We start from the raw sequence: 13,549 nt of genomic DNA, 5'->3' as shown, positions 1-13,549 counted from the left end.
TCTTATGGCTTTGTGCATCGGTACCACTTGCCCTGCAGTAGCAGAGAGAAGAGTCTATGACTTAGGTGGCTGGAGACTTTTGAGGGCCTTCCTCTGACACCGCCTGGTATAGAGGTCCTGGATGGATATTCCTATACTCTTATGTTAAATGATATGGTATACACTTCTGGTGGTCTACAGCATTAATAACAGCAACAGACAGACAGCAGGTAGCCTAGTGACACAGCAATGTTGTGGTGCTGCTGCTCTTGAGTAACTAACTCACTGACATCTTGAGACAGCTTTGCTGCAGTGACAGTGACAGAGCAGTCCCCTGCTGTGTCCCAGAAGGAAAGCTGCCAAGCTGCCAACACACTGGGGCCTGGCTGTCCATGGCATGCACCATCCTGCCCCCTTTCCTCATGCCTCCATCTCTCCCTCACTCCATCCATCCATCACTTGAATCCCTGATGTCTTCTCTGAACTGACCACCACTGTCTGTCTGTTCTATATCCCTTCACACAGACATCAGCTCTCCTGTCTCATAGTCTGATAAATGTATAGGTCGCTACTCTATTGGTATGATGAACAACTGACGTGTTGTCATTTCCCCTCCTATCCAATCCGCTTCGTCACAACCAGTTTGCAAACTCTCCTCCAACGCGTCGATGCCTCCCTCCCGTACTATAGACCAGAGTTGTGTCGGTGTGAATTGTGGTTTGGTATGATCCGATCCTCCCCTGCTCCTCCTCTCCATGGTGGTAGTTTCTATTCTATGAGAAGGTCAAATTACTCCGCATGTCTGCAACTGTACATACTTTCGGTCTATGAATTCGGACAGCAGCAAGCACGCTTGAAGAAGAATTAAGTCCGAATTCTGTTTCACACCGACTGAGAATGTTTGTAAACTGAACCTGGGTCGTGCCACGAGCTCCCTTCTGAAAGTAAGTAACGACACGAGTTTGTTGTTTTATTGTGGGACTGACGCGTAGGCTATCGCATGATGTTTTTGAAAGGATGCACACACCGATTTATATTTAGGAGGGTTGTCTTTTATACATGGACAGATATGTATTCCCGCAATTAATGTATTGTTATGCATTGACATGTTGTTCACTAATAAACATGTTATATACAACCCCTCGCAAAGCTTTGAGAAAAAAGCTGAAACGATGCTTCAGCAGAACAGTGTACGCACGCAAATACCTGCGTTACCAGTTAAAAGACAGGTAACAGTCTTGACATTGAACCACCACGTTTGGTACCCTAAAAAGGTGTGTTCAGTGCGTGTATTCTTCAAAATGCCGCGCGCGGTATCAAAATGTTTGATGGGAGAGGCTGCCATTGTTTTGAAGAGATTATAGTTTATGCAATAGCCTGTACAGTATCCTTGCTAGTACTGTATATAATTGTCCAGCAGCCTCAAAGTAGGCTAGTATGTGAAGTATAAGTTGTAAAAAGGATGACACAGGGGCATAACTTGGTGGGGGGTCTAGGGGTCCTCCCATCTTTGGGGGCATCTTAAGCTAATTTCCTGCATTTCTACACAATCTAATATGACCCATGGCCCGTCTAGCCTTCTCTATTTAGAACAACATAAAGTATGCAAAAATGCCCAGTCATCAAGCTAGGTAAGAGATCATTATTAAATATGTTTAAGTGATTGATAAGACTGAACTATATCAATGATAATTCAATAACCATTATTGTGTTGCACCTTTAACCAATAGCCTAACAAATGAACAACTCTTGCATATGAAGTAGAAAGACTTAACTTTTGATTGTCTTTATCATCCTCTATATCACCTCCCAATTGTACTTGATGCGTCACTTCAGACCCGGATTCGATCGCAGGCTGTGTCACAACCGGCTGTGACCTGGAGTCTCATAGGGCGGCGCACAATTGGCCCAGCGTCGTCCGGGTTAGGGGAGGGTTTGGCCCTCTAGCGACTCCTTGTGGCGGGCCGGGCGCCTGCAGGCTGACTTCGGTTGTCAGTTGAACAGTGTTTCCTCCGACACATTGGTGCAGCTGGCTTCCGGGTTAAGCGAGCGGAGGTTAAGGAGCGCGGTTTGGCGGGTCATGTTTCGGAGGACGCATGACTCGACCTTCGCCTCTCCTAAGCCCGTTGGGGAGTTGCAGCGATGAGACAAGATCGTAATAATAAAAAAAAGACATCCTCTAAATCAAACTTCAGCCAGACCGCCCAGCCAGCACAAGCCACTTGCACGCCCGACCCCCACCAGTCTAGTCAATAACTCAACTCCCTCCCCAACACAACTTCCTTCCCATCTTTTTTTTTATGTCTCAAAGAAAGGTTTGGAAAATATTTTTGAAAATAAAAACACACATACACATTAACACACAGAAACAGTACACCCTCCATATAATTAATATCATAGGCCTAATAGTACTGTAGAGCATTTTGTACTTGCAGACAATATAGCTGGGTCACCCCGTCCTGTCCCTAGGGGTCCACGGCGCTGCAGCGCCCCAACCCAACACACCCCACTCAGCTTTAGGATCTTAGTGAAACATTCATTATTGGTTTCAGGTGTGTTAGGCCAAGGCCAGAATGTCAACCAACAGTTCGACAGACCCCCAGGGCCAGATCTGAGCAGCCCAGTAGCTAGGGATTGCCTAAATAGGTATCTCCCCTGAAGTGGGCATGTTTTCAATACAGACGCCTTTTGTCGTACTGTATTCCATATAAGGCATCCAGACCTTATGAAAGGTGCACAGCATACCCTTAATCTTGTAATAAATCAAATCTAGTGATACATAACTTGACATTTCTTCCATCCATTGTGGGAGGATAACCAACCTTCCAATTAATGGCAATGCATTTCTTAGCTGCTACAAATGCTAGGTTACACAGTTTCTTCTGATAACAGTCTCCAGTATCAACATTTCCAAGCAATCAAAAACAGGGAGAATGGAGAATCTGTAGACATGCTGAGATAAAAGTACATACTCTTTGCCAGAATTCAGCCAGCCTTCACAAGACCATAACATATGCAAATCTGTCCCCTTTTGTGTTTTACACATCCAGCAGAATAATTACATTTCTGTGTGCATGATATTCAGTAATTTATGTCTGAGATGATATTAACATGACTGGGCATTCTAACATATCTGTATCTATCCATCATCATCAATAGCGTCTCTTAGGTCTTCCTCACATTTATGTTTTACATGTTGTGTCATCGGGAAAAGCCTCTATCAACCCTTGATACAGTTTGGAAATCAACTTTAGAGGTTTGTCAGACTGCCTTAAAATAGTTTCAATCTTTGAAGCTTCTTGCTTGTCCAGAGTTTGCTGCACATAGAAAATAAAGTGTTGTATCTGCAAAAATTCACCTCAGCTCCATCACAGACTGGTCTTCCCTGGCTGCCTGACCCTGCTCAGATGAGGCATGACAAAGAATTACATTGTACATTTGTTAATTATATTATCCATGAATGGTTCAACAATTGAAATGACCATTATTCCCAGATCCCAGACTGTAGCCTGCTCATCAACTCAAGATGGAACTTTGTATCCATTCACCGATTGTTATAATATACTGCAAATTTCACCTGAGCTCTGTAGACTGTTCTTCCCTGGCTGTCTGACCCTGCAGGGACACCTGTCAGCATCTGATCCTGCTAAGACATGATGAGCATAGTGTTGTGTACTGACTACGTACCATGACTGTGAAGCCTTTAGAGCTGTTAATACCGTGTCATTGTGAAAGTAGGGAATTAGCTAGGGGAAACCGACAGATCAATAACGTTACATTGTTATACTGACTAATAAAAACTCACATTGTGCTGAAAAAATGTCAGAATATCAATATTCAGTCGTTTGGCCGCTGGTTTCATCGTTCGATTCAGGTCTAGTGTGATTGAGGCAAAAAAAATAGCTAAAGTTAGTGAGCTAGCTAGCTAACGTTAGCAAACTTTTGGCTAGCTCTGCTAGCTAATGGTACAATGATACATCATCAAATTGACTTCATCAAATTGACTTCTGTTGAAACTGGACAAAACAAAGGCTACAAAACATTTCCATACACACAACAGCTGTTAGATATGGCTACCATCAGATAGCTAGAGGTTAGCTAGAGCTGAACTGGCTGTGGTAGCTACTAGCTAGCTAACTAGCTGCTAGTAGTTCATTCACTTCAGTTGAGGGGATTAAACATTAGCTAACGTAACATGCCAGTTACACTACTAGCTCAGCACTGGGAGTAAATATACGTTTTTCTGTCAAACAGCAGTTACCTTGCCAGCTAGATCAGTCAACTAAAGAGTAGCCCGTTTCTGCTCTGCTTGCTTTTACAACAAAAAGCGTAACACAGACAGCAGCTGCCTCTGTTCATCTCTCCTGTGCTGGTCCTATACACCATCCTTTCAGAAGCTTTGCCTTCACACAGCCTGTCTGTGATGTCTGTGCGGTCCTAAATCCAGCCGGCTTAAACCGGAAAACAGCCTACTTGACCGCTCTGAGGCGTCCGCATGGTCGTAAAGCACACCGGAGCCGCGTTTTGTATCACAGTGCAATGATAAAACTGGGTTGGACAAAGTGCAATTTCAGAATGTGGGGGGGGTCATGTCCCCAGTGAAAGTTGTGCCCCTGCTACATACGTACATGTGACGTGATTGTATTACAATGGTAACATAATGTGCAATGATGCAATCACCTTATTATTCCTAGTCCTATAGACATTGTTTCGATGTTAGTTTAAAAATTCAAATTGGGAGACTGGATAGAAAGTTATCTCCGGAAAGCATTCGGTGGGGAATGGTATGAATGATGCCTGCCTGCATACGCATACGCATTACTCATCACTGTCTGTCTGTCTGCCTAAAACACTAATTCGCCCTAACTATAGCCATCTGGCCTGCCACTCTTTATTAGAGATAATATCCATCGACAGCAATCGGGTAGCCAACAGCTAAACATGTGACATGCATGGAACTTGTCCAGTATGTGTGTTTTGCAGTCATTGGTTATTCATTTTCTACATGCACCCCATGCCATGGCATTGCCCCTGTTCCACTAAGGAACTCAAGACTCAAGGTCAAGACAAGCACCACAAGGGCAGACAGACCTTGGTCACAGTCACACTTCATTTGGATAGTACCTATAGATCAGGGGTGTCAAACTCATTCCATGGAGGGCCTAGTGTCTGCTGGTTTTTCTTTTTTTCTTTCAATTAAGACCAAGACAACCAGGTGAGGGGAGTTCCTTACTAATCAGTGACCTTAATTCATCAATCAAGTACAAGGGTGGAGTGGAAACCCGCAGACACTCGGCCCTCCGTGGGATGAGTTTGACATGTGCTATAGATGGTCTACTGCAACTCTTGATACGCAACAATTTGCGTATAGTGGATAGTTCAAATTAAGGTCTGTTAACATAAGTCAACATTACATCGTTACCATTAAAGTATAAGATACATAATGTAATCTTTACAAAAAATAAATAAAAAAAATGTGTCATTTAAATAACTCTCATTAAAAAGTTATACCATCTCTCAGCTTAAATCTGCAATATCTAACTTTTTGGTCGAACTGACCAAATTCACATAGAAATGTGTGGTATAGATCTGTCATTCTCATTGAAAGCAAGTCAATCAATCAATCAATCACATTTTATTTATAAAGCCCTTTTTACATCAGCAGATGTCACAAAGTGCTTATACAGAAACCCAGCCTAAAACCCCAAACAGCAAGCAAACACAGGTATAGAAGCACGGTGGCTAGGAAAAAAACCCTAGAAAGGCAGGAACCTAAGAAGAAACCTAGAGAGGAACCAGGCTTTGAGCGATGGCCAGTCCTCTTTTGGCTGTGCCGGGTGGTGATTGTAAGAGTACATGGCCATTAAGGCCAGATCGTTCTTCAAGATGTTCAAACATTCGTAGATGACCAGCAGGGTCAAATAATAATCACAGTGGTTGTAGAGGGTGCAACAGGTCAGCAACTCAGGAGTAAATGTCAGTTGGCTTTTCATAGCCGAGCATTCAGAGGTCGAGACAGCAGGTGAGGGAGCCACAGGCAAAACAGCAGAAACTGGATCACCAGCACGACCAGGTGGACTGGGGACGGGGACAGCCAGGAGTCATCAGGCCAAGTAGTCCTGAGGCATGGTCCTAGGGCTCAGGTCCTCTGGGAAGGGAGAGAGAGAGGGAGAGAGAGAAGCGGTAGCTCTATTCTATGTGCGCTATTTCTATGCTTCCTCTTCTTAAGTTTAGTTTTTGTGTCTTTTACTTTCAGTTTTGTACACCAGCTTTAAACAGCTGAAAATACAATATTTTGGGTTATGGAAAATATATTTCACAGCGGTTAAGATGGTACCATGATTCTCTACACTATACTTGCTTGTTTTGTCACATAATTCTAAAATTAGGCAAACTATTAGAATTTTTGCGAAGTGCATCTTTAACTCTAAAACCAATTCCTCTTGACCTCAAATGGGAAAATGACTCCAGCTCATGCAATTCCAACTGGAAGATGTTGAGATCAAATCATGTTTGAGTAAACAAGATACATTAAGTCATTTCAGACATTGGTATAATGGAAGAGCAATTGTATGGGGCTAACACACCTTCCATCCTGAGTCACGATTCAATGTGATGTGATTATGCATGCTCTTGCTAGACTTGATTGAAACACCTACTGTCAGTGGTTTGCATCCCAAATGGCACCATATTCCCTATGCATTGTACTACTTTTGACCAGGGCACATATAGTGCACTATATAGGGAATAGGGTGCCATTTGGGATGCAACCTACTGAACGCTGCTTGGTACAAAGCTGATTATTATTATCCGACTCCCTGTCTATGAAATTGGAAGGATTCTCATTTATCAGAGCAGTAGGCCTATATCATCACTAAAGGCACTATTGCCGTGAAAACTACCTTGAGCAGTTTTTGTTCCTTTGAGTGTATGGGTGAGAACCACTGGACTGGAAAATCCTGTCTCAATCAATTCATCAATCAATCAGTCAGTCAACCAATCAATCAATCAGCTTTTTGTATAGAGGTTTTTTACCAATGTACTTGTGCTTGACCTAATTATCTGCATTTAATAATGAGTAATTCCCTATGATGTTATTTGGTAAGACAACAACCCTGTGCCAATGTTGGTCACTGTTTGACTGTGCATTAAGATTCTGTTCTTTTGCCAACACTGAAAGTGCTAGATTAAAGGATTTGCTTTCTAACTGCTTTTTCAGTGTTGAGTCATGATGCTTGCTGCTGCGTTTTATCCTAATGAAAAGAGCTGTTCAATTTTACAGAGAGGGATGGGGAGCGAGACATATTAAAACAACAAGAAAAGCACTCAAATAATGACAAGGGAAGTGACTGCGTAGTTGCTTTTTGTTCTGATTCCAGGAAATGCACATTTCAAGTTATTCTATGTGACAAGAACATTTCCAAGAAAGGCATTCTCTCATTATTGCTTCATGAGCCTTCTGGCTTTAAACCCCTAACAACGTTTGTGAAAAATGTGTTTTTTTCTGTATCACCAAGATTAAGGGACACCAGTCAGGTTGACATAAATCTCAAAAAGGCATACAGTAGATGCCATCCACTGCGAACCAATTGCTCAACAAAAATAACTATTGAATCCCTCAACTCAATCCCTCAACTCATCTGACCCTCAACTCAATCCCTCAACTCAATCCCTCAACTCATCTGAATCCCTCAACTCATCTGAATCCTTCAACTCAATCCCTCAACTCATCTGGCCAAGCTTCCTGCCATACAGGACCTCTATACCAGGCCATGTCAGAGGAAGACCCTAAAAATTGTCAAAGACTCCAGCCACCCTGGTCATAGACTGTTCTCTCTGCTACCGCACGGCAAGCGGTAGCGGAGCGCCAAGTCTTGGTCCAAGAGGCTTCTAAACAGCTTCTACCCCCAAGCCATAAGACTCCTGAACATCTAATCAAATGGCGACCCAGACTATTTGCATTGCACCCCCACCCCTCTTTTACGCTGCTGCTACTCTCTGTTTATTATCTATGCATAGTCACTTTAATAACTCTACCTACATGTACATATTACCTCGACTAACCGGTGCCCCCGCACATTGACTCGGTACCGGTACCCCCTGTATATAGCCTCGCTATTGTTATTTTTACTGTTGCTCTTTAATTATTTGTAACTTTATTTTGTATTATTTTATATTGTATTTTTTGGGGGGTATTCTTTCTTAAAACTGCATTGTTGGTTAAGGGCTTGTAAGTAAGCATTTCACTGTAAGGTGAACCTGTTGTATTTGGCGCATGTGACAAATAACATTTTATTTTATTTGAATCCCTCAACTCAATCCCTCAACTCATCTGACCCTCAACTCAATCCCTCAACTCATCTGACCCTCAACTCAATCCCTCAACTCAACTCAATCCCTCAACTCATCTGAATTCCTCAACTCAACAGACCATGCAGTAATGACCACAAGCTCTATAGACAATAGCTCTATACAGAAATGACCAGCTTTGTGTTACTTGCGTTGCGACATACAGAGGCAGGGTTTATAACAGCTTTACCTACATACTACGTACAGCCCACAGTAAATGGCATCATGGGACTGGTTGTGGTTTACAGAGGATTAAGCACAGCTAAACTTGTATAACCCAGCCCGTTGACCCTACAGCCACTCCTCCCTTCCTCGCCCCTCCCAGACTCTACCGGCAACTCACCCTCTGTCCCTGCTAGGCCTCAGTCTATAGACAGCCTATGTAGGCTATAATGGCACCCTATGGGACCAAAACAGCTGAGAAGTTTAGCCTCGCACTTCAACGCTCTTAGTTGTTGCGGATATTGACCCACTATGTCTTTACTTGGTGCATGCAAAGTAATCTACCTTTTAAGGGCGCACATAATTAACTATACATTGTGTAGACTCTTGGTGAACCTGATAATTAATATGACAGATAGCTGACATGATAAATCACAGGCTGGTGTTACGTACAGAAACATGATGGGTTGATGTTGTAATGCTGGCTGTCAACGGTGTTGTCATGAATCGCCCAGCACTTAACCAAAATGAACCGTCCTCAGAGCCTTCAGTTCTGCTTTCTATGGCTTCACTAACCAATTGAATCATGCTTTTGGAACAAATCAAACAATTAATTTGATGGAAGGAGGTCCCAAGGGCGTTTGTCCCTGTCAGTTTAATATCATTTTGGATTATGAGTCAGCCTGTGCTGAGTTGATGTCTCGAACTCACAATGACAGTGTCCTACCACCTTGCCATGAGCTACTGCAGCTCTATGTCTACAGCTGAGGTTGTGTCCCTAGTTACAGATCTGAACTCCAATGATTGGCTGTGTCCCTAGCCAAACATCTGAACTCCAATGATTGACTGTGTCTAGAGATCTGAACTCCAATGATTGACTGTGTCTAGAGATCTGAACTCCAATGATTGACTGTGTCTAGAGATCTGAACTCCAATGATTGACTGTGTCTAGAGATCTGAACTCCAATGATTGACTGTGTCTAGAGATCTGAACTCCAATGATTGTCTTTGTCCCTACCAGAGATCTTACTCCAATGATTGGCTTTGTCCCTACCAGAGATCTGAACTCTGAATCTACATACTGTACAGCAGAACGTTCCACAGCATCGATAGACAGTTGGAATAATTTGTATAAAAATTTTTTTAAAGAAGAAAACAATTGTTGAACTGTGAACCTGTAGGGACATCAGTCAGTGATTTGACATTAGACATAGAAAGAGAGTATAAACCATGTATTTAAAGTAACCATAGATACAGACAACTAGTAGACTGAAATAGCAAAAATGACTTGAAGGCCCTCCTAGTAGGCCTGTGTTGTTGGTGTCTGTTCCATCCAGACCTACTCTAGGTCAGAGACAGGAGTTGAATAATTAATTAAAAACAACCGTGTCGTTATCAGAGCACCAAGGACTGGTAATATATATACTGTAGTGGTCATGTGTCTGTCTGACCCTGCTGTGTTTAAAGAAATAATCCTCTCAAAAACAATATTTTAGTATTTTTTTTCATTAGTCCACTGTTAATACAGTCCCATTATGTTTTGCATGCCAGCAGTGACGTTTTCAAGATATTAGACTTTCAAGAAGCAAAGTGTCACTTGCCACATCATAAGATACACTTTGCTTCTTGAAGATCCAATATCTTGACTGCTGACATGCAAAATATTTTCAGTCTGTGGGGTTGTTTAGTTTAAGTTACAAATAGCAAAAGTAGTCAAAGTGAGAAGTGCTATCACAGTCTTAAAATAATTATTGCTTTTTTTTTGCTGTTGATCTTTCTTTAAGGGGCGGTTTCCTGGACACAGATGAAGCCTAGTCCTGGACATGAAACGCTCTTCTCCCTACTTCCACTCGCACTGCAGCTGCAATGAACGAGTAGCCAAGTGTATCGATAGCCCTGCGTTTTTATTATTAGCAGCTTGTCGTGTATATTTTAATATTGAGGAATATTTCACTTTCTCTGGCATAGGAACAACATGAATTTGTGCATAAGGCAGAATTGATGCGGTGCGATTTAAGTTTAGCCATCAGGTGGAGGACGGTGTAACCGCTCTCTGGTCACTCACCGGAGGAAAGGAGAGAGCAGGGACTGTGAGAGGCAGACCCTCTGCTGCCAGAGAGGAAGAGGCGAAGCCAGAGGTTTCACTCTCGCCAAAATCTGTTCAAAATAAGCCCAATGCGTTGTAATGGGCTTATTTTGGACCTAAGCTTGTCGCCTGCCTTCCCGCCTTTGGGACAACGACTCCCATTGTTAGGGCAGAGACATGAGCATCTCATCATTATATACAGATCTCTGCTGCTGCGCTCTCCCTTCCTCCAGTAAAATTATTTAAATTTATGCTCAGCTGTGCCTCGCAACTGATTTGTTTTTTTAATATAATATGGTCTGAGAATAACAATATTGGCAGGCCAAGCATAGCCAATATGCTGTGATAATGTATAAGACCTACTGCACAAACCTCATTCCTAAATAACTGTTTTTATTAGGTTAAAGGTAGACTCTAAGAGTGTTGAAGCGCAAGGCTCAACTGTTTTGGACCCCTGGCTACCACGCGTGAAGCGAACCCGTGCCAGGGTTGTCATGTCTGCAGTTTTCTAGCCAAATTGGGCTACTTTGAAAACTATGTCGTGGGTGAAACTGTATTGGTTGCGGGTTTTTGGACTACTTTTAAATAGCACCGTGGCCGCCATGGCATTTCTCTTAAAAAATAAATATATGAATTTCACTGTGACCTGCTACTGCTGACTATCAGGCAATGAGGCAGGCTGTTGCTGAGTGAGTGATTGATTGAGTGAGTCAGTGAGCGAGTGTGTGAGTAGAGGGAGGGAGGGGGAGGGGTGTGTGTTGAGCACAGTCATTGGGTGTTGAGAGAGTACTGCAGCAGGCAGTCATGACAAGTGATGTGAGAAAAACAAACTAATTAACTAGCACTAGCTAGCTACTTACTTCTCCCTCATAATTCTTGTTTGCCTCGTTTGTTGTATCCTGACTACCCCCAGTCCTACCAATCATTACTAGAGACAGCACAGCAAGGGAGAGAAACTGAGAAATAATCATCCAACCGTTTCAGAGAGAGGGAGCGAGGATCGAACAATGTGCTTTCTCTCTGGGTATGTAGTCAGGGCTCGAAATTAAGGGCGTCCTGGGACAGTTCAAACAGACTCTGGGACAGTTCTGGGACGATAGATTCCTACAACTACTGTACATAAAACAATTTTTGAAAGCAATGACGCTAATGCAACAGATCAGAACGTTTAGCTTAAAATGTTGAGCAACTATTATTTGTTTACATTAGAAGCACAGCACATGCGCACACGGCAGTAGGCTATGCGCGAATGTTCCAAAATGTAATTACACACTGTTCTACTCATCTGAGTATCTGCGGTGCTGCTCGTGGCAAAGTCATTTAACTGAGTCTACCTTTAATGTTGCACAGGCTTACATTTGTTATGTCATGTTTAAAAAAAAAAAATCAGAGTGGTAGAACTCTGCTTGCTTTTTGACTGCAAAAGTGATCTTGACTCAGAAAAGGTTGGTGACCACTGCCCTAGACTGATTACTAAATGAGGTGTCATTGGTGTTTCTAATGAATACTAGCAGTTACAGATGTGTTATGTGAAGTAGATTATATGGCAGTACAGCTCTTTATCAGGCTCATGGATATATGTTTCAAATAGTAGCTGGAACATCAATTTGCTAATGGTTAAACCAGTATGAACGACATCATATTGTACAAAAAGCTGTCTGATTTTACATGTTATGGACAGTTCCACCGTAACAGAGTGACACTGAGAGTCTGATTTTTCACTTTAAAATCTGTCATTCTGTTACCAAACTTTGTATCTGCATTGTTCTTCAAGTAAATGTTTTTTTGTGAAATGTTCAATGGATATTGTTCAAAGGAGTTCTTGTGCATAGAGTTGCTTGGTTTGTTTCACTTTGCAATCATTGGTTTTGGTTTGACATACATTTGAAAGTGAAAAATCAGAGTCTCAGTGTTACTGTGGAATTGCCCTTATCTCAGATTATTGGAGTAATAGAACAGATACATTGATAAACTCTAAGGCTACTACAATTTGATGTATTGGTCTGCTTCTTCTCTCTGTAGTGTGATAAATATATGATGTAATATTATATAATATATTGTAATATGTAAATGTTTTATCCCGTTGCCTGGATAGACAGTGGTTGGTTGGTTGTCTCCTGGCTCCAGTCTCACAAACACACATAAGGAAAGAGAAACAAGATGCCCTGGGAAAATAACGGCCTTCATACATCTACAGTACATCTATTAAGAAAACATAACTATAGGAGTCAAAAATGATGGAAAGGGTGTTTACTCTGTCTGCAGTAATTTACTGAATTTCCATAATCGCCTTGTTTCCTGCCAAGCTAATGTGACCTCTCTCTCAGAGAGAGAGAGAGAGAGAGAGAACACTGCCCACAAAATGAGGTGGAAACTGAGCTCCACTTCCCAACCCCCTGCCAGATGTATGACCATATTAGAGACACATATTTTCCTCAGATTACACAGACCCACAAAGAATTCCAAACCAAATCCAACCCATATTTCTTTATTTATTTTCCCTTTTGTACCTGTACTATTTACACATCGTTACAACACTGTATATAGCCATAATATGACATTTCAAATGTCTCTATTCCTTTGGAACTTTTGTGAGTGTAATGTTTACTGTTAATTTTATATTGTTTATTTCACTTTTGTATCTATTTCACTTGCTTTGGCAATGTAAACATAAGTTTCCCATGCCAATAAAGCCCTTTGAATTGAATGGAATTGAATTGAGAGTGAGAGAGAAGGAAAGATTTCTGCAGTAACACATACGGACTGTGACATGGGACCAACACACAGTATCTCACAAAAGTGAGTACACCCCTCACATTTTTGTAAATATTTGAGTATATCTTTTCATGTGACAACACTGAAGAAATGACACTTTGCTACAATGTAAAGTAGTGAGTGTACAGCTTGTATAACAGTGTAAATTTGCTGTCCCCTCAAAACAACTCAACACACAGCCATTAATGTCTAAACCGC

At 41.9% G+C, this 13,549-nt stretch overlaps 1 long non-coding RNA gene across 1 annotated transcript in view; it reads left to right on the top strand.

The window, feature by feature from the left end:
* The first annotated feature begins 728 nt into the window (after window positions 1–728).
* LOC311111554 overlaps window positions 729–13,549 on the top strand; it is a 90,251-nt gene continuing 77,430 nt past the window's right edge. The window contains exon 1 of the long non-coding RNA XR_014610780.1: window positions 729–923. This is a non-coding gene — a long non-coding RNA (uncharacterized lncRNA). The remainder of the gene's footprint in view (window positions 924–13,549) is intronic.

This window comes from Coregonus lavaretus (assembly GCF_964263955.1).
Source record: "Coregonus lavaretus genome assembly, chromosome: 3".
Taxonomy (NCBI): Eukaryota; Metazoa; Chordata; class Actinopteri; order Salmoniformes; family Salmonidae; genus Coregonus; species Coregonus lavaretus.
The sequence above is the reverse complement of the archived record's forward strand: the minus strand, read 5'-3'. Positions and strand labels throughout refer to the sequence as shown.